This window comes from Carassius auratus, chromosome 21 (assembly GCF_003368295.1).
Source record: "Carassius auratus strain Wakin chromosome 21, ASM336829v1, whole genome shotgun sequence".
In the NCBI taxonomy this organism is placed as follows: Eukaryota; Metazoa; Chordata; class Actinopteri; order Cypriniformes; family Cyprinidae; genus Carassius; species Carassius auratus.
In genome coordinates, this window is record NC_039263.1 from 24,420,412 (window position 1) to 24,446,152 (window position 25,741).

General features: G+C 36.5%; 1 pseudogene; it reads left to right on the forward strand.

The window, feature by feature from the left end:
* LOC113039058 (lipoxygenase homology domain-containing protein 1-like) overlaps nucleotides 1-20,445 on the forward strand; it is a 37,476-nt pseudogene extending 17,031 nt beyond the window's left edge.
* Nucleotides 20,446-25,741: the final 5,296 nt, after the last annotated feature.

The following is a 25,741-nucleotide window of genomic DNA, read 5'->3' on the forward strand; positions in this document are numbered from 1 at the left end:
ACATTATCACTTAGAAACAAGTAGACTGTATGCAGCGATGAAACAAAACGTACTTTGTATTTCTGTGTAATATAGAAATATAAGCTAGATGCAGTATGCTTTGACGTGTGTGTGTTTGTTCCAGCTGTTGGTTATCACATTGCGATAAAGACAGGCAGCATTAATGGTGCCAGCTCCGATTCAAAGGTGTTCGTAAAGCTGTACGGAGAGAAAGGTGACACCAACAAGATGCTGCTGGTCGTCTCCGATAACGACCTGGGCAACTATTTCGAGACGGCACAGACGGACATCTTCACCATAGAGACCTTTGACATTGGCAAGGTATGCTACCTGTTCATGTTCAGCACATTTACCCAGTCTAAAGTTACAATTCTATTCTATTCTATTCGGTTCTGTTCTGTTCTGTTCTATTCTATTTTGTTCTGTTCTATTCTTTTTCATCAAATTTGTTCTGTTTACATATGCTCTATTGTGTTAGATCTGTTGTTGAAATTCACTCTATTCTGTTGAACTAATTCTATTCTCTTGTGTTCTGTTCTATTCTTTCCAATGTATATTTTTATTATATTGTTTTCTGTAGTTTAAATATGTTCTACTGAATTATATTCTGTTGTTCAAATTAACTCTATTCTGTTTAACCCATTCTATTCCATTCCATTCTATTCTATTCTGTTTAACCCATTCTATTCAATTCTATTCTATCCTTTATCATGTTCAAATTTGTTCAATTTAGTACTGTTGTTCAAATTCACTGTTTTCTGTTAAACTGATTCTATTATATTCTGTTCTATTCTATTTTTTCTGTTCTATTCTATTTTGTTCTGTTCTATTCTTTTTCATCAAATTTGTTCTATTTACATTTGTTCTATTGTGTTTGATCTGTTGTTGAAATTCACTCTATTCTGTTGAACTAATTCTATTCTCTTGTGTCCTGCTCTATTCTTTCCAATGTATATTTTTATTATACTGTTTTCTGTAGTTTAAATATGTTCTATTGAATTATATTCTGTTGTTCAAATTAACTCTATTCTGTTTAACCCATTCTATTCCATTCTATTCTATTCTATTCTGTTTAACCCATTCTATTCAATTCCATTCTATTCTTTATCATGTTCAAATTTGTTCAATTTAGTACTGTTGGTAGATTTGTTCTATTGTGTTATGTTTTGTCAAATTCACTGTTTTCTGTTAAACTCATTCTATTCTATTCTGTTCTATTCTATTTTGTTCTGTTCTATTCATTTTCTTCAAATTTGTTCTGTTTACATTTGTTCTATTGTGTTTGTTCAAATTCACTCTATTCTGTTGAACTAATTCTATTCTGTTCTGTTCTATTCTTTGTAATGGTATATTGTTTTCTGTAGATTACATTTGTTCTATTGAATTCTATTCTGTTGTTGAAATTAAATCAATAATGTTAAACCCATTCTGTTCTGTTCTGTTTTGTTCTTTATAATGTAAATTCTGTTCTTTTCTATTATACTGTATTCTATACTAATGCTCAATATTTTTCTTTGTTCTTTTGTTTATTAAATTTGTACTATTATGTTCTGTTCTGTTGTTCATATTATTTTGTTTAACCCATTCTGTTTAGTTTTGTTCTGTTCTATTTTTTCTAATGTTTAAATTTGTTCTATTTAGTTGTTTTTGAATTTCTGTTATGTTTAGTTCAATTCATTGTATTCTATTCTATTCTATTCTAATGTTAAGTTTTGTTTTGTTGCTCACATTTGTTCTCTTGTATTGCGTTGTTCAAATTAACGTCTGATAAATTCATTCTGTTCTGTTCTATTCTATTTCATCAGGACAGTTACATACTAGAAATGGCAAATGTCAAAAATGCAACTTCTATCAAATGTCCCAAGAAATCCTGTCAAATAATTTTTATTAATGCTCACATGATAAAATATGATTTATATAATACATATATACTGTAAACATCATTCATACATTTGTGCATAAAATGTATGCTCACATTCATCTCAAATGAAAGAAATGTGCCGAATGTGTGCATTTACTGTGACTCCCCTCCGCTCTCTGGGAGGGTCCTGTAGATAAACCGGATGCTGATTGGCCACACTAACGAGGGTCTGCGAGCCGGTTGGTTCCTGGACAGCGTTCAGATCTGGGTGCCGGTGCACGGGGTGCAGTACATGTTCCCCAGTCACCGCTGGCTCTGTAAGGACGAGGCTGATGGGAAGGTGGAGGTGGAAATCTATCCAAGTGAGACGCTGGAGATAGAGAAATGTATGTGTTTCACAGTTACTTCATGTTGAAATCCAGCTACTGTGAACTAAAAATGATCAGTCATTGTTTTTCTTCTCGACAGTGATCAATTATGAAGTTACTGTGGTGACAGGAGACGTGTGGGCCGGAGGAACGAATGCAAACGTCTTCCTGCAGATTTACGGTGAGGAGGGGAAAACCGAACTAATTCAGCTGAAGAGCCGATCCAACAACTTTGAGAGAGGAACCACTGAGATCTTTAGGGTGAGTTAATGGAGTTGTATATGAAAAACCTACTCCATATTTTAAAAGCTGTGACGATTCTGGAATCATGTTGTTTTTTTCTGAAGAGATGCACTTTCATTGGTTGATTTAAGATCGAGGGCCTAGATGTGGGACGGGTCTATAAGATCCGAATCGGCCATGACGGCTCGGGAATAGGAGCTGGATGGTTCCTGGAGAAAGTGGACATTAAACGGCTGGTCATGGCGATGGTGAAACCAGAGAAGAAAGAGGAGGACAAGAAAGACAAAAAGAAGAAAAAGAAGAAAAAGGTTTTACCATTTGGTGTTTTTTTTAATTTAAACTTTAATTTAGAATTGATGTATTTTAAGCCAGCAACTAAATGTTAGGGTTAGGGTTTGGTTATTGACCAAACTGAACATTTTCAGAATGAGCAATTGAAAAACTACTATTGATTGACCACTATTTAAATATTTATTTTTTACACCCATCGAATCATCTCCAGGAGGAAGAAGAAGAATCGCCAGGTGAACTAAAGGAGGTAGTTCGAACTTTCAGCTTCCCATGTGGCCGATGGCTCGCTCGTGATGAAGAGGATGGAGAGATACTCGTGGAGCTGTGTGCTGAAGATTACGAAGATCTGGAGGGTATAAAACCAGATTCAATCCTTCACAACCAAAAAGTATATAAAAAAAACTATGAATTTTAAATAAATACTTTTTTAGGAAATTGAATCATTTATTTAAAATGTACAAAATAATAAATGTACATTTATTTTATAATTTATTATTAATTTATATATATATATTTATTCCTAAAATATTTTTTAAAGAAATGTATTAATAAATATGTACTGATAAAAATTATATGTGTATATGAAAAATTATGTGTATGTTGTAAATTAATATTTGTAATATAATTAATACATTTATTAATTTTAAATAAATTCATTAATTAATTTGTTTATACATTTTTATAAATACATTTTTGAATGTTTTAATTAATTTGAAATACTACACATATTTTATTTAATTAATAATTTAATTAAAGACCAAAAGGTAGTGTAACAAAGTTATTTTCATGAAAATGTTATTATAAATTGGGACCCTGGAGCACAACAGCAGTCTTAAGTCTTGGGGTATATTTGTAGCAATAGTCAAAAACACATTGTATGGTTCAAAATTATCGATTTTTCTTTCATGCCAAAAATCATTAGGGTATTAAGTAAAGATCATGCTCCATGAAGATATTAAATTCCCTACCGTAAATTAATAAAAACTAAATTTTTGATTAGTAATATGCATCGCTAAGAATGAATTTGGACAACTTTATAAAGGCGATTTTCTCAGTATTTCGATTTTTTGCACCCTCAGATTCCAGTTTTTCTCTCAGCCAAATATTGTCCTATCCTAACCATACATCAGTGGAAAGCTTGTTTATTCAGCTTTCAGATGATATATGTTGAAAAATTGATCCTTATGATGGTTTTGTGTTCCATGGTCACAATTGTGCTTGAGCTCATTTGCTTTAAAACAAATTTGATAATGAATGAAAATAAATTGTTTGCTGTTTTGTTACCTAATACAATGAGATTCAGACATCCCACATGTTTCTGAAGTAAAAAAAAAAAAATCACGGTAGCAATGTACAACCTGATACCTTCAACAGAAGTGAATTTTGAGAAGACGTGTGTGTGTGTGTGTGTGTGTGTGTTCCTGTATTTTAGAGAATTCATACGAGGTTCACGTGTTCACTGGGGATATGCTGGGGGCCGGAACCGATGCGAGTGTTTTCATCAACGTCTACGGAGAAATGGGCGACACGGGCGAGAGAAAACTACGCAAGTCAAACCACCTTAACAAGTTTGAGCGCGGACAGGTGAGTGGAACATAACACACACACATTCACACTGTACAGAGAATGCACCTGACTGCGGATCACTTCCAGGAGGATGTGTTCACCATCACTGGGATGGATCTGGGGTCCTTGAAGAAACTGAGGATACGTCATGACAACAAGCAGGCCAATGCTGCCTGGTATCTGGACCGCGTCGAGATCTTTGATGCGAAAGATGAAACCATGTGAGCCTACCAGCTTTGTTTCCCTTAACAATTCTCTGGAGAAATAAAAATAGATGCAAATGTGTAAAATGTTGATTTACAGTAAGAGTTGAGAGCCATACAATTAATATGGTTTGCTGTTTAGATCTTTAATAATGGGAACGCTAGATCTCTGACTTTTGATTGCAGAAATTGCTTAAACATTAGTTTTAAATAAATACATTTTAAGGAAATAAATAATTTATTTACAGTGTATAAATTAATGAATACATTGAAATTTATAAAAACATTTTTTTTTACAAATATCTAGCAAATCTAAGAATTTGAGATGTTTAAGAGGAGATGTAAGGTTACTGAGCCGTTATTTTAGTATTATTAATGTATTATTACATATACTATAATGTATATATTTTAGTTTTTATCTATTTATTTTGAATTTGTTTTTTATTATTATTTTATATATACTTAATATTTTTAGATTTTCATTTTCATTTTATTTTCATTTTAATAATTAATTGTATTAGTTCCCCTCCCCCCAAATATGTTAGATTTTAGTTTAGAATGTTTCAATTATTTTTATATTTCAAACTTAAACTAAATGAAAATAAGAAATGTTGTTTCAGCAAGGGCAACATTTATTATTTTCATTTAGTTTAAGTTTGAAATATAAAAATAATATATATATATATATATATATTAGTGCTGTCAATCGATTAAAAAAAATTAACTAATTAATCGCACAATTTTTTAAAATTAATCACGATTAATCGCGATTAATCGCGATTAATCGCAATTAAAAGACTGAAACTTTTTGGATATGTAAATGTAAAATGTAAATAATTAATGTAAACTCAAGACAAAGAAACTATTTAAATTCAAAATATGATTGTTTATTGGAATTTTTGTTTAACTTGTAACACAGATTTTCTCATGTAAACAACATACCTGCAATAAACCATCCATATCCTCCAAATTAACTGTTGGCTTGAAAGCCATATTTATTACAGAAATAAAAATACAGGCATGTAAGTACCATTTGAATTTCAAAACAATCAATGCCAATAAAAAACAAAAATGATTTCCATGTTGAATTCTAAGTGGACTGCAAAAAAATTCCAAAGTATAGTCATTGCCAGTGCTTTAAGTGGGCCAGTATGCACCAGTACTCAGTACAGCCACTTCCAAATATAGCTCTTGAGCGTACCGCCACCTCTCCGTGCACCCAGAACGTGCTTGTAGCGTACCGGTACGCTCATTTGGACATCTGTTTTAATAGAGGTTTTAATCTTTTACCTGCACTGCCGATTTTCAGAGCGCCCTTCACAATGCAAGCTTCCTAATTCATCCCACCCAGAGCAGAAACTCCATTACCCATTCACCCTTAAGTTATACAAGTGAATAGCGCATGTGTCGCTTTTCCCACTGTTAAGTGTCAACAACTCAAAGTGGCCGGAGAAGGTGTATGAAACTTGTTGTGAGTTATACTAAAGCAAAATCTTGAGTATTTATTGTCTGATAAACATTAAAAACTGTCTGCGGAGGTTGAGTCGTCCTGCAGCCCCCGGTGGCTGCTCATTGGCTGCAGCATCTTTTTTCTAAGTTCTAAAAAAAATACCGTAGACGGCAAGGCACAAATTTAGATATTCATTTATCTAATTTATCTATAGCCTATGCACAAAGACAATATGATCTTTTTGTCCCCTTTTTGTTTTAAAGCTTGATGAAGAGAGAGAGCGCAAGTTGCTGCAGCTGCGAGGAGGACAGTGATGCACGCGCACAGGAGTGATTGACAGTTTGCGGCACTATACAAAAAATACTCCGCTACACAATTATTTCGTTATTTTCGTTTAAGCTTATTAACGTTAGCGTTACAGAAAGGTCTGATTTACGCACTGTTACAGTCATTTTTTTAATTTTTTTTTTAAACAATGACATCTGAGTTCATGAGTTTAATGTTGCCGTTTCTTGTGGCAGACTGAAGAGTAATCCGGCAGAGTTTTATACTGAAACTTTCCGTCTAAAAGTCCTTCCTGGGTCTTATCCATATTTCTTTGCAAGTTGAACACACATAGGCCACAACTGGAAATAAAAAAAAACTGCAACCGCGTTAATTGCGTTATTTTTTTTTAACGCGTTAAATATTTCAAATTAATCGAATGCGTTAACGCGCTAAATTTGACAGCACTAATATATATATATATATATATATATATACAGTCTTGTTCAAAATAATAGCAGTACAATGTGACTAACCAGAATAATCAAGGTTTTTAGTATATTTTTTATTGCTACGTGGCAAACAAGTTACCAGTAGGTTCAGTAGATTGTCAGAAAACAAACAAGACCCAGCATTCATGATATGCACGCTCTTAAGGCTGTGCAATTGGGCAATTAGTTGAAAGGGGTGTGTTCAAAAAAATAGCAGTGTCTACCTTTGACTGTACAAACTCAAAACTATTTTGTACAAACATTTTTTTTTCTGGGATTTAGCAATCCTGTGAATCACTAAACTAATATTTAGTTGTATGACCACAGTTTTTTAAAACTGCTTGACATCTGTGTGGCATGGAGTCAACCAACTTGTGGCACCTCTCAGCTGTTATTCCACTCCATGATTCTTTAACAACATTCCACAATTCATTCACATTTCTTGGTTTTGCTTCAGAAACAGCATTTTTGATATCACCCCACAAGTTCTCAATTGGATTAAGGTCTGGAGATTGGGCTGGCCACTCCATAACATTAATTTTGTTGGTTTGGAACCAAGACTTTGCCCGTTTACTAGTGTGTTTTGGGTCATTGTCTTGTTGAAACAACCATTTCAAGGGCATGTCCTCTTCAGCATAGGGCAACATGACCTCTTCAACACCATAGTAGGAGAAACATGCCCATATCATGATGCTTGCACCTCCATGCTTCACTGTCTTCACTGTGTACTGTGGCTTGAATTCAGAGTTTGGGGGTCGTCTCACAAACTGCCTGTGGCCCTTGGACCCAAAAAGAACAATTTTACTCTCATCAGTCCACAAAATGTTCCTCCATTTCTCTTTAGGCCAGTTGATGTGTTCTTTGGCAAATTGTAACCTCTTCTGCACATGCCTTTTTTTTTAACAGAGGGACTTTGCGGGGGATTCTTGAAAATAGATTAGCTTCACACAGACGTCTTCTAACTGTCACAGTACTTACAGGTAACTCCAGACTGTCTTTGATCATCCTGGAGGTGATCATTGGCTGAGCCTTTGCCATTCTGGTTATTCTTCTATCCATTTTGATGGTTGTCTTCCGTTTTCTTCCACGTCTCTCTGGTTTTGCTCTCCATTTTAAGGCATTGGAGATCATTTTAGCTGAACAGCCTATCATTTTTTGCACCTCTTTATAGGTTTTCCCCTCTCTAATCAACTTTTTAATCAAAGTACGCTGTTCTTCTGAACAATGTCTTGAACGACCCATTTTCCTCAGCTTTCAAATGCATGTTCAACAAGTGTTGGCTTCATCCTTAAATAGGGGCCACCTGATTCACACCTGTTTCTTCACAAAATTGATGACCTCAGTGATTGAATGCCACACTGCTATTTTTTTGAACACACCCCTTTCAACTAATTGCCCAATTGCACAGCCTTAAGAGCGTGCATATCATGAATGCTGGGTCTCATTTGTTTTCTGACAATCTACTGAACCTACTGGTAACTTGTTTGCCACGTAGCAATAAAAAAATATACTAAAAACCTTGATTATTCTGGTTAGTCACATTGTACTGCTATTATTTTGAACAAGACTGTATATATATATATATATATATATATATATATATATATATATATATATATATATATTTTTTTTTTCTATTACAGTTAATATTTATTCTATTTCAAATATTGATAGTAAATTTAGTTTCAGTTTCTGGTTCCTCAGATCAAAAATGTGAGGCTTAAGTCTCAACTTGCCCAATTTAATCGAATCACTGTCTATAGAGAAGCAACTGACATGTGACATATTAAAGTGAGTTCTCTTTTCTATGGACTCTGTTGACCGTATTTTTGTGTATTGTTCAGGTATTTTTTCCCCTGTCAGCGGTGGTTGGCGGTTGATGAAGATGACGGGCAGCTGGGCCGTGAATTAGTGCCAGTAGATGAGGCTTTCATGAGAAGAGATGAAGACGAAGAAGAGGAGTCATCACCTGCTCAACTCGGACTAGAGCAAAAAGGTTTTAAATGTTACCATGATCTGCTTTAACCTAATGCCATTTTCTCATTGCATTGATATTGCATTGATTATGTCTGTGTAGCCATGTCAACCACATTCACAATGAGAGTAAAAACAGGGGAGAAGAAGAACGCCGGCACAGATGCAAACGTTTATGCTATTCTCTATGGAACCAAAGATGACACTGGTAACTGTGACAAGAATTCATACTGTACTGTTAATACTATTCGCCCAGCCGCTTCTGAAAAGTGTGTTTGTGTGTGTCAGGTATCATTAATCTAAAGGCGTCTAAGAACCATAGGAACAAGTATGAGTTGGGACTGATTGACGAGTTCACCATAGAGGCAGTGGACATCGGAAAACTCAAGAGAATGTGTATCGGACACGACAACGCAGGTACACACATTCACACCAGAGATCGTAATGTTTCAAATCTTTATGCAAATATGCTGAATCTGCGTTCTGTAGTTGTAGTTCAAATCTCTGCATTGATGAGTGACGTGTGTGTGTGTGCTCGTCTGTGTGTTTACACTGTAACGAATCGCTGTTCTTTTTACAGCAAAAAACAAAAGTAATGTACATCCGTTCCTATTAATGATACCGTGTTGTTATTTACAGATAGCATAAAGACGTGTTATAAATCGTATTTTTACTCTAAAACATAGTCGTAATGATGTTTCTGCTCCTACTTATTTTTGGTTATTTTAATTATATTTTAATTAACACTTAATTATAAAGTGAAAATCATCTGTTATGCATAAAAAAACACTATTGTTCATTTGCGGTTGGTTGAAAACAAATGAATACTTTCATTTAGCAAGGATGCATTAAATTGATCAAAAGTGACAGAAAAGACATTTATAATGTTACAAAAGATGTCTATTTCAAATAATTGCTATTATAAAAAAAAAAAAAAACATTAAAATAGAGAATGATTTCTGAAGGATCATGTTACTCTGATAGTTACTCTAATATTTCCCTATATTAATGTTTTTACTGTATTTTTTACCAGTTTCTGATAAATGCAGTCTTTTATGACTTCTCTCAAAAGCATGACAAAAAAAGTTCACTTTCATTGTAAGACATGTTCTCCGTACAAAACACAAAAGTTGTTTAAATTTTACATTTAAGCAATGTGCATGCATACCGAAAATGAAGGTTTATTAATATCCATATGAATCTGTGTCTGCATCTTTTTTTGCATTAATTTGTCACTTAATTTGTGATCATTTAATTTCACTGGCTTTCTGAATCCAGCATTGGTGTAAATCCTACAGACAATTACTTACAGTGTACATGTGTGTATGTGGATGTTGCACGTGTCTCTGTGTGTGTATGGGTGTGTTTGTCCTGTTTTTTCAGGTGTTTCTCCAGGCTGGTTTCTGGACTGGGTAGAGATCGATGCTCCGTCTCTGGGTCAGCTGCTGCGCTTTCCATGTGGCCGTTGGCTGGATAAAGGAAAAGACGATGGTGCCATTGTCAGAGACCTGTACCCTAATGAACTGCAGACAGTACTATACACACCCTGTATGATACAGGTTTATGTAGCTAACTATAATATAATTATATTTACTTCATGTGTCATAATAAATACAAACAGATGAAAATTTGTGCCATAACACTCATAGACAGACCAACACAGGCTGTTGGTGATTCATGGGGTTTCTTCTTTTGTGTTGCAGTTGTTCCCTATGAAATCAAAATCTTCACCAGTGATATATTTGCTGCGGGAACGGACGCAGACGTCTTCATCGTCCTGTACGGGCAGAACGGAGTGAGTACGTCTCAGAAGTCTCTCTGCGTCAATAAGAGAGAGAGGAGGATGTACTTTGAACGAGGGGCGGAGGACATGTTCATTGTGGAGGTAAATGAGCTGATCGTTTCTGTGCTGCGCAACATAAAGATAAAACTAGGGTTGTAAAATGATGCCATTTGTTCTGCTTTATGGGCTGAGTTTTGCTGATGAAGTTTTGTTGCTGGACCAACAACAGACTAGTAAAACTGGCATAAACCAGCCGGAGTTATTTTAGTATCACTGAGAAACCTGCTTTCACTTTAGGTTTACTTCAAGTTTGAGTAATTTATTGTGTGTTTTTGTCATTGTTAGTAGTAGTAGTAATGTTTATATAGTTTTTAGTACTTCAAGTGAAACTAAACTAAAATGAGAAATGTTGCCTTGCTAACTAGTTAAAATAAAGTTTGATTTCATTTAATGTAGGGCTGCACGATTATGACAAAAATGATAACTGTCGATTATTCCCTTGAAATCGTTGTTGTGATTATTAATTACGATTATCACAATTTAAATTAAGTGATGTTTATACCATTGTTTGATGCAACTGCATGCCGTATATTTATATGAAAAATAAACAAGCTGAAAACACTCTTACTGAAAAACGTTTTGTGCTTTTCTATAGTATTAAGCCTCAAATGTCAAATATACATCGGATTGGTTTCTTCTTTAAATGATAAAAAAGTAAAAATATGAATGGTATTGTAATGTTATACTAAAACTAAAATGTAAATAATGGGAAAACCCTTAAGAAAACATGTAGAAAGAAAAAAACACATCTTAAGCACATGGAATAACATAAGTGGACTGTGAACGATTAATTGCCGCTTTTGAATGATTGTGTAATTGTGCCTTCTTTAACTGTAATAGTGATAAGAAATTTGACTAATTGTGCAGCTCTAATTTAATATTTATTTTATTTCAAGTAACATTTTTTAATGGTTTTAATTTTACTTTCAGTTCTGTTTTTTTGTTAACTAAAATAAACCTAAAACCAACCTGAATTAATAGAATTTAGCATTTCTATTAATAGGTTTATGTTAATGTTGATTTTGGGCTTCTGCAGTTGGAGGACATTGGTGGTATCATTGAGAAAATCCGTATCGGTCACGATAATCGAGGGGTGAATCCTGGCTGGCATTTAGACCGTGTGGAAATTCGCCGACTTCTCCGGAAAGGGAAGGTATTGAGCTTTATCTTACAGTACTTTTCTGTTCCTGTAGCTCAAGTGGTAGAGCATTTCGATTCTCCGGGAACACATGATAGATTGCTAGCCTGAATGCACTTTAAGTCGCTTTGGATAAAAGCGTCTGTAAAGTGCATACATTTAATTTAAATTACTGAACTTTATCTCTGTTAGAAAGAGATCAACTGCTTGTGTACAAATCTGCATGCACTGTACAGGTAAACATGACAGACTTCTTGCAATGCAGTTGGGTTTGTATAATTTTTGGAAAACTCTCAAGTTGTCCAGAAATTCATAGCCCCTAAAATGTCACTTAAAACAGCAAACTGTGGCTGATCCTTTCACGTGTTGGTCAGACTGACTTTTCTGCTTAAGTGCCCATTTTGGCAAGACTAAGCTACGCTTTGGACTAGATATATTGGTCTTAAAGGGATAGTTCACTCAAAAATTTAAGTTCTGTCATAATCTACTCACCCTTCATCGTTCCAAACCTGTATGAGTTGCTTTCTTATGTTGAACATAAAATAAGATATTTTAAAGATTGCTGGTAATCAAACAGTTGGTGGTTCCCGCTGACTTCCACAGTATTTATTTTTCTGGACTATCCCTTTAATTCTGGCAATGTGAAACTTGGTTGGGTCTAGAATGTTCCCGTCTGGCTGTGGGAAACCTTCTTTTCCTCTCCACTGTCTGTCGTACACCCATTTCATTGACCCACATCTTCTCTCTGTTGCCGTTTGTATAATTAGTTCCAGTGACTAATCTTCTCTGACCTGTCGCTTCACTCCAGTGCTATCTGTGTACAGTAGAGGAGTGAAACACTGCCTCAGCTGTAGCTCCGTCAAGCACATCACACCAGCGTGACACTCGGGTGTCAACATACACGTCCACCGCTTACCAGCAGAAACTACCCTTTTGTTAAAACAAATTAATACTTTAACTCATTAAGGATGCATTCAATTGATCAATAGTGACAGTAAAGACATTTATAATGGTACAGAAGATTCCTATTTCAAAAAGATGTTATTTCGAAATTTCAATTCATCAATGAATCTTGAAAAAAAATATGAAGCAGGAAAACTGTTTTCAGCAAAACTGTTTGGTGTGAAATCGTATCGATCTCAAACTTCTGAATGGTATAGTATATTACATACTTTCAGCCTTGACACTGCCCGTGTGACAGATTTTGATATTTGATGGATTATTTCATGAATTGGCTGATTATTAGATGATCATTTGACTAAATATTAAAACTAGCCTCTGCTACCCCATGTTTCTACCCAGACTGGCCAGTTTACCACTAAACAGGTAGCCCTGTAGGGAAAAAGTACTGCAACAGTGAATAAATGACACATTTAAAGGGATATTCACCCAAAAATGAAAATTCTGTCATTAATTACTCACTCTCAAGTCGTTCCAAACATATAAGACCTTCGTTCATCTTCGGATCACAAATTAAGATTTTTCTGATGCATTCCGAGAGCTGGTCCTATCATGATCAAGGTCCAGAGTAAGGTAGTAATCCATGTGACATCAGTGGTTCAACCATAATTTTACGAAGCTATGAGAATACATTTTGTGCACAAAAATAACGACTTTATTCAACAACTCGTCTCAACCCTATAGTGCCATCTTAGAGAGTATAACATACCTAAACTGTTCTGTGTCAGCAGCACCATACATGCATACGTTGTTTACATTGTTTACCCCTTGATCTGAACATAAACACAACGTACATAAAATGTTTACGTATGTAATACTCTCCAAAATGGGGCTATAGGGTGACACGGAGGAGACAAATTGTTGAATAAAGTCGTTATTTTTGTATTCTTTGTGCACGAAAAGTATTCTCATAGCTTCGTAAAATTATGGCTGACCCACTGATGTCACATGGATTATTTACTAATTTTCTGAGCCTTGATCTTGTAAGGGTCCTGGCTGTCTATGGAGGGTCAGAAAGCTCTCGGATTTCATCAGAATATCTTAATTTGTGTTCCGAAGATGAATGAAGAAGGTCTTATGGGTTTGGAACGACATGAGGGTGAGTATGTTCATTTTTGGGTGAACTTTCCCTTTAATCTTTAAATGAACACTTCATGGTATTATTAATCAAATTTCCTTTAGTAAAATGTAAAGGCCTAGTATTCAACATGCCAAGAGACTCAAAAATGTGTGTTCATGCAGGGCTCTGAGACCACAATATTCCCGTGTGAGGGATGGTTGGCTCGTTCGGAGGAGGACGGTGAGACGATTCGAGAGCTGGTGCCGTCTGACATCATCGTGGAGAAACTTTCACGAGACGGGACCCTCAAAGTCATCGAGACAGAGGTGGACGACGCACTGGAGAGTACGTGTGTGGACAGTTTTCCGTATATACGTACCTTGATGTACTATATTAATGCATTCGAGAGATTCCTAGTTTTATGCATTCAAACTATACATTTTTTGATTCATGCATTACCAGGGAATCAAACCCATGACCTTGGTGTTGCAAGTACAATGCACTGCTATTTGAGCAATTGCATATTTGTGTGTGTTGCAGTACACACATATACAGTGATGGTGACCACGGGGGATGTGTACGGAGCAGGAACCGATGCCAATGTGTTCATCACTCTTTACGGAGACATGGGCGACACTGGAGAACGCAAACTCAGCAAGTCTGAGAACAGCAACAAGTTTGAGAGAGGATCGGTGAGGCTCACAAATACACGTCTTTGTGAGGACATCGTCCTTATGCTTCGTAATTTTGGAATAATTTTAGGTGGAAATTTAACCTATATGAAGATGTTGTGGCAATGTCCTCATAAGGCTTGTCAGGTTTGACTATCCTGTGTCTTCAGATATTTTTCACCATTAGAAAGACATCATTTAAAACAGTTTGGATTCGGTAAGATTTAAGGAAAAAATTATTACCAAGGCTGCATTTATTTGATCAAAAATACTGTAGAAATTATGAGACATTGTTACAATTTAATTTGTTGTGCTAATGCTAATATTTTTTTGTCACCATAAATGTCTTTACTGATCTTCACTTTTTAATGCATCTTCGCGGAATAACATTTTTACTGACACCAAATATTTCAGTAGTAGTGTAGCTGCCTTCTGATTGGCTGCTGACAATGACTGCTTCTGATTGGTCAGGTGGACACATTCACTCTGGAGGCCGTGGATCTGGGCCAGGTGTTCAAGATCCGCGTTCGCCATGACAACAGCATGCTGAGTGCTGATTGGTACCTGGAACAGGTGGAAGTGGCAGACCAAGATACGGAGGAAGTGTTTCTGTTTTTGTGTGAGCGATGGCTTTCGAGAAAGAAGGAGGACAGACGGATCGACAGGGTGTTCTATGTTAAGGTCTGCCTGCATGCGTGCAAGTGTGCACCTGTGCATGCATGCGTTAACAATGTTACAGTGTTACAGACTAGTCCAGAGCACATCCAGATGTACATACTGTGTGTGTGTGTGTGTGTGTGTAGGGGTATGAGGGAGAGCGAGAGACTGCCTTCTGTCCAATTAAAAAAGTGACAAATCTGGACAGCAACATGAACAAGAAAAACAAGAAACGGCATTCAGAAGAAGAAGAGGACGAGGAAGGATCGTGTATGTATAAGTGTAAACAGTCTTGTCTCCACAACATACAGTGGGCTTCAAAGGTCTGAGACCATAAATTGTTCAAGTTTGGATTTTTATATATAATATTTTCATTAAAAAATTCAATGGTACGAACACACAATTTACAATAAGGTCACATTTTTTTTCTCAAATCTACTCATCTTTGTGAAAATAGTATCCATTTATTGCTTGTTCATGTTAGTTTACAGTGCTTTAAATAATGTTAACAGATACTTGATTTTAAAAATGTATTAGTAAATGTTTACATTAACTATAATAAATCCTTAAGGAATAATGTTCATTGTTGGTTTCTGTTATGAAACTTTATTGTGTAAGTGTTACCAGATATATTATCAGTGTTAAAAATGTATTTATTTATTATTTAAGTTTATTTAAAAAAAAAAAATCCGCACAACATTAATTTTTTTTTAATATTACTCATTTAACATATTAACTTATAATATTATTAAAACATTTTGTTATTAAATTAAATTAAATTAAATTAAATTAAATTAAATTAAATGTAAAACACCCACCACGTCCTTGCATAGTTAAAGTTTATTCATGAGTAAACACCACTATTCTCTAGTTGAATTTAATATGAGGAAAAAAATTAAATGGTGTGTGTGTGTGTATAGTGATTCCCTACCACTTCTCGGTGACGACGGGTTGGGATCGGGATGCTGGGACGAGTAGCCGAGTGTATGTCATCATCATAGGAAAGAAGAACAAAAAGACAGATCGCCTCTGGCTCGACTCGGATGGGAAAAACAGATTCCTGCCTGGATCCTTGGATTACTTCACCTGCTATGGAACTGATGTTGGCGACATCAAGAAAGTGGAAGTGAGTGAAAGCGCACACACAGATTCAGTAGTTTGTATTCGTAAGCTCAGTGTGCAGTAAGTACAGATACTGCAGGTGTCAGATTGTCGGTTTGTGTCATGTGTAGTTGGGTCATGATGGGGCGACTCCAGAGAGCTGCTGGTTAGTGGAGGAGCTGACGGTTGATGTGCCGACTAAAGCAGTGCGCTACGTGTTTCCCTGTAAATGCTGGTTGGCCAAAGACAGAGGAGACGGACTCACTGCCCGTTTCTTTGATGTACAGGATGCAGAACCTGTCAACATCCCACAGAAGGTACACCATTTCCTTTCATTCAGCCTTACAAATAGAAATAGCTTTATATTATATTTTATTACGGTATATACCGTACTATTCAAAAGTTAAGGGTTGTATGATTTTCTTTTTAAATGTTTTTTAAATAAACCTTTTCTGCTCACCTAGGCTGCATTTATTTGAAAATTCCTCCAGTCTTCAGTGTCACATGATCCTTCAGAAATCATTCAGATATGCTGATTTGCTGCTGTATACTACAGTAAGTGTACTTCATGAAAGATATTTTTCTTCTAGGTGATCTATGAGGTAACGGTGATAACAGGAGATGTCCAGCACGCAGGTACAGACACACAGATCTACATGACTGTGTTTGGAGTCTACGGCACATCTGAGGAAATGCTGCTGCCAAAGTTAGAGGACAGGTGCATTCACACACACACACACACACAGAAACACAAGGATAATGTACAGTCAGCTGGCGATTATTGCAAGATAAATGTCATGTTTTCATGCAGTTTATTTAGCAAAAATATTAATTTGAGTTGAAAAATATAACAATCTAAGAAAAAAGAATACAATTAGAATGTAACTAGGTTTACCTACAGTGTTCTTTTATTGACAATCATATACTGCTATAGATTTTGTTAATATTTCTAATTGGGCTTTATTTGTATTTTCTGTTTTCATTTAAAGTTTAGTTAGGTTTAGTAATTTTGTTGCTTATTTTTATCCTTTTTTTTTTTGTACATCTAAACTTTCAGTAAATAGCAGAAATAAAATAAGATAAATATTTTTTTTTAATTTTTAATTTATTTCAGTAAATATTTTATTTCAAGTAAATAATTTTTATATGGTTTTAGTTACCTGATTACCGTGGACCACAGTCTCTCAAAAGTGATTATGCATTAAAAATATGTCATTTTTGTGTTTAATATGTGTGTAGGTTTGAACGGGGGCAGACGGACACATTCAATCTGGAGATTGAGGATATCGCTCCTTTGAGAAAGATGAGAGTGCGTATAGATGGTTCTGGAAGCAGACCCGACTGGTTCCTGGATAAGGTTTGTAAGAGAAAGTGACATACGTTTACTTTAATTCCACAAGCCTTCAAAAATATTAATAGGTGATTGTATGTAGATTGAACTTCATAACCTGCAGACGGATGAAGTGGCGTTATTTATGTACGAGGAGTGGCTGTCTCGTTCGTACGGGCCCAAGCGGACGCTTCTGTGCGAGATGCCTGCAGTAATAGATGACGAGGAGATGGTGGAGCTCACCACCTACACCGTTTCTGTGAAGACCAGCGATGTAACTGGTGCACACTTCTTTGTAGTGTCTACTTCTGCTTAGAAACAATTCTTTGACTGCTTGTGTTTGTGGTCACAGATACAGCAGGTTGTAACCTATGATTGGTTGCTTTTTAGCGGCTGGAACCGATGCTAATGTGTGGATGGTTATTTTTGGAGAGAACGGCGACACTGGGACGCTGACTCTGAAAGAAAGCAATAACACCAACAAGTTTGAGCGCAAACAGATGGACACGTTCCGTTTCCCTGACATCCTCAGCTTGGGCGAGCTCTCGAAAGTGCGCATTTGGCACGACAACGCAGGTGAGCCAATCAGAGCGCTCAGAACAACACTCGTGATGTCATCTGTCATCAAACCTGTATGTGTGTGTTTGCGCTAAACAAGTGTGTTTGTGTTGACAGGCCTGGCTGCAGGTTGGCACCTGGAGTATGTAGACGTGCATGATGACATCTTGGGGAAGAAGTTTCGTTTCCAGTGTGACCGCTGGCTCGCCAAGAACGAGGATGATGGACAGATAATGAGAGAGCTGGCATGTGCCAACAATGACGCAGTGGATTTTGATGAAAAAACCAGTGAGACACACAAGAGTTCACACACACACACACACACACACTTACAAATGGAGTGAAGTAAAAACAGAATTCAGTTGGATTCATAACTTTCCCATTTGCAACCCATTTTACTTTCATAATGTGACACATTTCCAAGTGAAACAGAGTTGGTAAAGATATAAATATAAGACTGAGAATCTGTATTCAACTTTGATAATAAAAAGAGCCATTATTAATTAGAATTACTACTTAATTATTAATTAATGACACTGTAGTAATTGCTGCTGAAAATTCAGCTTTGCCATCACAGGAATTAATTACATTTTAAAATATATTAAAATAGAAAACTGTTATTTTTAATAGTAATGATATTTTACAATATTACTTTTTTATTGTTTTAAACAAATTAAATGCAACCTTGGTGAGCTGGAAAGTCTTGCCAAACAAAACGAAACAAATCTTAATTATTTGCATTTGTAAATTAGATTTGGGATAATATAACAGCATGTGTTTCACCTCATACAGAATATGAAATCTTGGTCACGACAGCAGATATGGATGATGCTGAAACCAAAGAGAATGCCTGGATCGTTCTAGAAGGGAAGAAAGGACGTTCCAAAGAGTTTGTGATGGAGAACTCGACTAAAAAGAAGCGTTTTTTACGGTAGCTGTACATTTGTTTCTCAGCTGGTGTTCATTTCTAATTGGTGAGCATGTGTTAAACTGCTCCATGTGTGATTTCAGAGGTGCTTCGGACCGCTTTGAGTTCTCCTCCAAGGAGCTGGGAGACATCGCTAGCATCTGTCTGGGACACATCCCTAAAGATGGCAAGAAAGTCAAAGTGGAAGCCTCCTGGTTTGTGGAGCAGGTCGTTGTCACCGAGAAGGAGCTGGGCAATAAGTGAGTGATCTTAGAGAGACTCTTAGAAAACTAGAAAACTTTTCTAAACCTGAATGAGCTTTTTTTTTTCTTCTACTGAACACATAATATATTTTTAAGAATGCTGGTAACTACACAGTTACTGGTGTGGTAGCCATTGACTTCCACAATATGAAAAAAAATAAACAAATACAATGGAAGTCAATGGCTACCAGCCTTTAAATTATGGTTTAACCTCACGATCTGGGCTTCTGAGGCTAGAATATGCATGCTCCATATTATCCATAATCTGTCCTATTTCACTCAGGTATATCTTCCGTTGTGACGCCGCCATCCTTCTCTCCTCAAAACGGGATGAGTTCCAGACTTTCGAGTGCAGCAAGTTCATCGATAGCTTCACCAGCAAGGCCCAAAGCCTCGTACCTGTCAAATACGAGCTCATCGTAATCACGGGCGACGAGAAAGGCGCAGGCACCGACGCCAACGTCTTCATCACCATCTTCGGCTCCAACGGTGACTCCGGCCAGAGGCAGCTTACCAAAAAGTTCCAGAACCTGTTTGAGCGCGGCAAGACCAACCGGTTTATTCTGGAACTGCTGGACTTGGGTGATCTGCTCCGCATGCACGTGGAACACGATAACTCCGGACTCAGTCCTGGATGGCTCCTGAGCAGGATCGAGATTACAAACACGGCCAACGCCGTGACCACAGTCTTCATTTGTGGGAAATGGCTGGATAAAAACAAAGCGGACGGCAGGATAAAGCGCGTGATCTATCCAAAGTATTGACATTTATTCAACCAGTCAATGGTCCGGTCAGTATTACTAATGAATATTCATTATATGACATGTTCATATCAACGATCTTGTTGTATGTTGTACCAAACCTGTTTGGCTTTCAAAGGTCTCGGTTTGACAATCAATGGGATCCGATGTTGTTTGGTTCCAAACATTATCTTCTTTTGTGTTCAACAATAGAAAGAAAGCCATTCAGGTTTGGGTGCCCATTTTTGGGTGCATTATCCCTTTAGAGATGAGGTAACCTCTTTGATGTTTTCCAGCCACAGCTATAAGTAAACCTTGACTAAGCTGATGGTTGAAAGAGAGTCCAGTGTTTCTCCATCTTCCAGAGTGCCACCTCACCAGCGTGCCTCTAAAAGAGTTTGTATGATTTGACAGATGTGTGAAAGTTGTTTTATTTGTATTTTTAAACATTATTATTTCGTACATATTGTTACCTCTGTGAGGAGTGCATGTGTGTGCAACAAGGTTCGTGGAGTAAAACTCAACTCTGAATCCACTGCTTCACATTTGTCTGTCTTTTAATATATTTAAGTATTTAAGAATAATAGTATTTAAAAACCTTACCGACTCCAAATGTTTGAATGGTAGTGTGTATATATAAAGACACAGCGTTGATGTAACAGGGTCCCACATTCAGGTAGGTCTTCAGCTTTAAGTCATTGTGTGCTCCAAAGATCTCCTGAGTGCTTCCACCAGCTCAAACTTACAATCCTTGGCTTCTTTTCCCGTCCCCACTGAGCGATCCATCACCCACTCCACGAATCCAGGAGTGTCCATCATCAGCTGCTGATGTCAATTCTGTCTTTTTTCCACATCGCAGTAAAACAGAGGTGTCAAGTTGGATGTTTTTCATTTAATACGTTATGTAGTTTTATTTGGTCACAATATTTGTTGGTGGCATTTCAAGACAAAATTTGTAACCTGTTTGAACAGTACTGCTTGAAGTCGAACACATCTAAACACACACACTCTCACTTAAAGTGAAGATTGGTAGCGCGCTGCAGTGAAGCTCTGGGAAGGGTTGTGTGCTTATGTTTCGGATCATCAGTATGGGCTGAGAGCTCAGACAGTTAAACCACGACTCGGTCAACAGTAGCAGGTCATCCGTCTGCTGCTCCACCTACACAAACACACACATCTCAAAGCTAAACCCATTATCTGCTCACAATTCCTCTGAAAAAACACACCCACACACTCACAGGTAACCTGAGCAGCTGAGCCAGAGCCTCCAAACATCTGCCCAGATGTTCAGTGTTCAGTGGCTCCATCAGCGACTCATTCTCTCCAGCACAGACGTGAACTTCTCTTCTGTAACAGACGATGGCTGAGTGAGAAGTAAACTAAAGTAGGTTTAATACTGATTCATTCAGGTTAGATTCAAATTCACAAGCTATTCATTTGATTCAAATCAGATTCTAACATGGTTTGATTAAATTCTGATTCATTTACATATAAACAATATATATTTAACAATTCCTAAGTCTATTGATTCAATTTTGATCCATTTTGGAATATTTCAGTTTTAATGTCCCTTGTGCTTACATATGAACGGGATTCTCTCTAAGGTAATCCTATACATAATACAGAGAATTAAAGCTGCAGTCGGTAGCTTTTGACGCTCTAGCGGTTAATAAACAGAACTGCTTGCGTGTTGCGGAAGGACATTGTAGCATTGTAAATCAAACTTCTCATGCGTCAGTGTGCAGTCTGTGGTGTTTACTGTCTCTTGACTCAGGAGTATCAACACTCCCTTGTCATTTGTGTTTAAAAGGCCGAATATGATCTCCAGTCGGGCTCCAGACACCGCCTGCCTCAACCCGCTCAGGGTCGTCGCTAAAAAGCCGTCCGGAGTCTCTTGAGCTCCTCGATCGAATCCTCGGATTCGCAGATTTCTTTCAGCAGACTCTCAATGGGCGCCGCCATCATGCGCAAATGTTTTCGTCACGTGACCGAGGGGCGGGAAACGTGATTGTGCTAATTTGCATAACTGTTTGCAGAATTATAAAACTGTGATGAAAAATTATAAATAAATGCTTACAAAAATTACCATGATAACCATAATGTTACCCAAAATATATAGTTATTGTTAATACAGTTAAACTGTGGTAACCTGTATTTTGCCAAGTAAAACACAAATGTAATCATAATCAACAACAACAATTATTATTATTATTCAGTGTTAATGATCACCGGAATTTATTTAACGTTATGCATTTCACATTTTAATAGTACTACGTAACTTTGGTAACTGGTAAACTGAACAAAAAGATATAAATCGTTACAAAAATTATCATAAAAACCACAATGTTCGCCAAAATACATGGTTATTGTTAATACTGATAAAACTGTGGTAACTTGTATTTTACTATCATTGTCATAAAAAAATAAAATACAGATGTTATCAATTTATATAACAATAATAATAATAATTAGGCCATTATTATTATTATTATTTATTATTAATTAAGTTTTGACAAGTATTTGAGGAGTCAAGCGCCATTTTGCTGCAGGTGAGCGTTCAGGTAACGCTCTTTATTTATTATTGTACAGTTGTGTTCGTACATCAACCAAATCTTAATGAGATAAAATTAAGATAAACACCGATATCTCCAGCACTTATTAGGGATTTGATTGTGAGGAGAGAGTCTGTACTTCCATCAACCGTCCACTAGATGACGCCATTGGGGCTTGTCTCTCCTTTATTTTCATTAATTAATCATTATTTGCCACTGTTAATCAGCATTTGTGTAAAGGAAGTTTCCCTTACTGTGATGGTATCATATCGTCAATTTATGCTACTTTCATATATAACATCGCAATGATTGATTTCCATATTTTTATACCAGAAAACCCTGGCATTGCCATAAATCATGTTGAAAAGTTGTATAATTTGGTACTATCACAGTAATACCACAGTACTTTTGGTAGTGAAGGCTGTAGTAAAGATTTATCTAGTCGAACATCATCAAACCTGGAGTGTGTGTGAATATGCATGTGTGTGTTTCTCCTTAGACGTGTGTATTTGTGTGTGTCTGTCTCTTCACATCAGTGTTTGTGGACGCTGTGAGTGTGTGTGGTGTGTGCCGACCTATTGCCGGGTGTTGAGCAGTAATCCCTGTTAGACGGTGGGAATGTTGGCAAAGTTCCAGTGGATAACGCCAGGATCATTCCGGATTATTCCACACGGGCAGCTCCATTTAATGCCATCCGCACAGAAGTGCCCATCTGTAAATGTCTTAAGATGCCACATCTGTCTATCTATCTGTCTGTCTGTGTGGTTGTACATATAATGCATAACAAACTAAAAACAATTATCAGTCTCTTATGCTCTCCAAGGCTGCATTTACTTGATCAAAGAACAGAGGGTTCAAAAGAGCAGCATTTATTTGAAACATCTTTTGTAACATTAGAAACATTTTTACTGTCACTTTTGATCAATTTAATGCATCCTTGATGAATAGAAGTATTCATTTCTACTTTTATTTAGTATAATATATAAGCATATTTGTGCATCTACATGTGACTTTCATTGACTGTGGCTTTAATTATGGGTGGGATACTCCTGTTTGCCCACACGCGGATCAAACCATCTCAACCGTGTTTGTGGAAGAGACTGAACTCAATGGCTTTACTGATGAACATCGTCTCAGCCTTTACAAAGCGTCTGTATGTCCACAATCAACAGTCTTTTTCTGTCCTCATATACTCTTGTAGAATAGCATCATTTTTTCTTTTAATGCTATTGTGTTCACTTTTAAGCTCCTTCAGTTCCACGGTGTGAGTGTGTGTAATAGGAATAAGGAATGTAAACTAAATTTCACTATCAGAGACAAAGTCGCAGTTTCTGTTTAGGAACAGAGAGAAGAAAGTACACATACACACCCATATAAACACACACACACACACACACACTGAGAGAGAGAGAGTTCTGCCTAAATAGACCTTTGCTTCTGAGTGTGTGTGTCTTTTTGTTTTTCAGAGCAGGTCATCAATAGCCTCCCTGTTCCTCTGAGGTAAACTGAGATCACCCCCCCCCCCACCATACACACACACACACACACACACACACACACAGATACACACCAGTTTAACCTCAATCCAAGAGCAAAAATAAAAAGGCAAAGACCCACCCTTTTTTCTGAAAGGCATTACAGTCCCAGTGCCTTCACACACATTATGGTAATAGAACTAAAATAGTTGGAGTTGTTCACGTCCCATTTCTTTTTGGATTACAGCTGTAGTGTAATTTTTTGGGTGCACTCATACTGTCATTACTGTAATGAAACGATTAGGGTATTCACTGATTCGTTCTAACAGTCTCCAGATCTGCTTCAATAAACGCACACTAAGTTTTCTACAGGTCAAAATAATAATCAAACCAAATAGTAATAGTATCATTTTATGACAATAACAATTGCTCAGCGGTTTCTCTTTTATAGCACGTACATGATGGAATTGTCCGTTATATTTTGTTAACATTTTTCAGCAAGGGTGCATTAAATTGTTTAAAAGTGACGGTAAAGACATAATGTTATTTCAAATAAATGGCGTTCTTTCGAACTTTCACTTCATCAGATCATTCCTGGCAGTCTTCACAAAAATATGAAGCTGTTTTCAACATTGATAATAACCAGAAATTGTCCTTGAGCAGCAAATCAGCACATTAGAATGATTTCTGAAAAGTCATGTGACACTGAAGGCTAAAGTAATAACTCAGTTAATACATTAAAAAATATATTCAAATAGAAAAGTCATTTTAAACTGCAATATTGTTTCACAATACTATTTTGACTGTATTTTTGATCAAACAGCCTTAGTGCGCACAAGAGACTTCTTTCAAACACATTTCAACTTTTGAATGCTAGTGTAAACAGATACAAAAGAGGCAATCTATTACTGAGCTATACATTTATGGATTTGTTGAGAAAGGTTTGAATTTATATAGAGATCTGTGACTTTGGTTTCTTGGCAAAACCTGAGTTTAAGAAAGAGTTAGACATAGTTGAGACCAGTTCTGAAAGAATCAGAGATATTTCTGAAAAGCAGCAGACTTTAAGCCCCATTTTTTATCCTTTTTGTCTCATTCTTGTCAAGAAGAAACAATGAATGAGATTTAATTTTTGGCATTTCTTTCACATGCATGTCCTGACATGTTAAAGCATCTTTAGGGGCCACCGGTTTCCCCTCTTCCCTTTCCTCTCTGTGGACTCATAGTCAGTCGTTGTGAACCTCTAAGAGCCTGTGTGTGTGTGTGTGTGTGTGTGTCGGTCTCTTCTGGGTGGATTCATTTCTTGCTCTGGGTCGGCAGTTATTTTGGGCTCACAGACTGAGGCGTACTGTGTCACTGCCTCGAATCTGTATTTACGCTTTTCCGATTGGCCCTTTTTATTTGTGTTTCTCTCACTGGTCAGTTTTATTTGTCGATGCTCGACCGGCTGTGTTTTTGTGTTGTGTTTTGGCATGTTCTGTTAGCTTGATTTGTGTTTCCTGCTATACGGCGAAGAGAAAAAGAGCTTTTTTGGTTTAAAAGGCAATTACTCTTCAATCCTAAATTAGTTTCATGAATGTTCGTTTGTGAAGTTAGATTGATCAAGCGCTCACTGTGTAAGTTTCAGAGTGAGCCGATCAAACAAAAGACACAAAATGAGGAAAAATGAGGAGATGGGAAGACTTAAATGAGCTGAAATTAAATATTTAAGGGATTGTTCATGCAAAATGTCAATTCTGTTATCAGTTATTTACCGTCATGTTGTTATTTCTTGC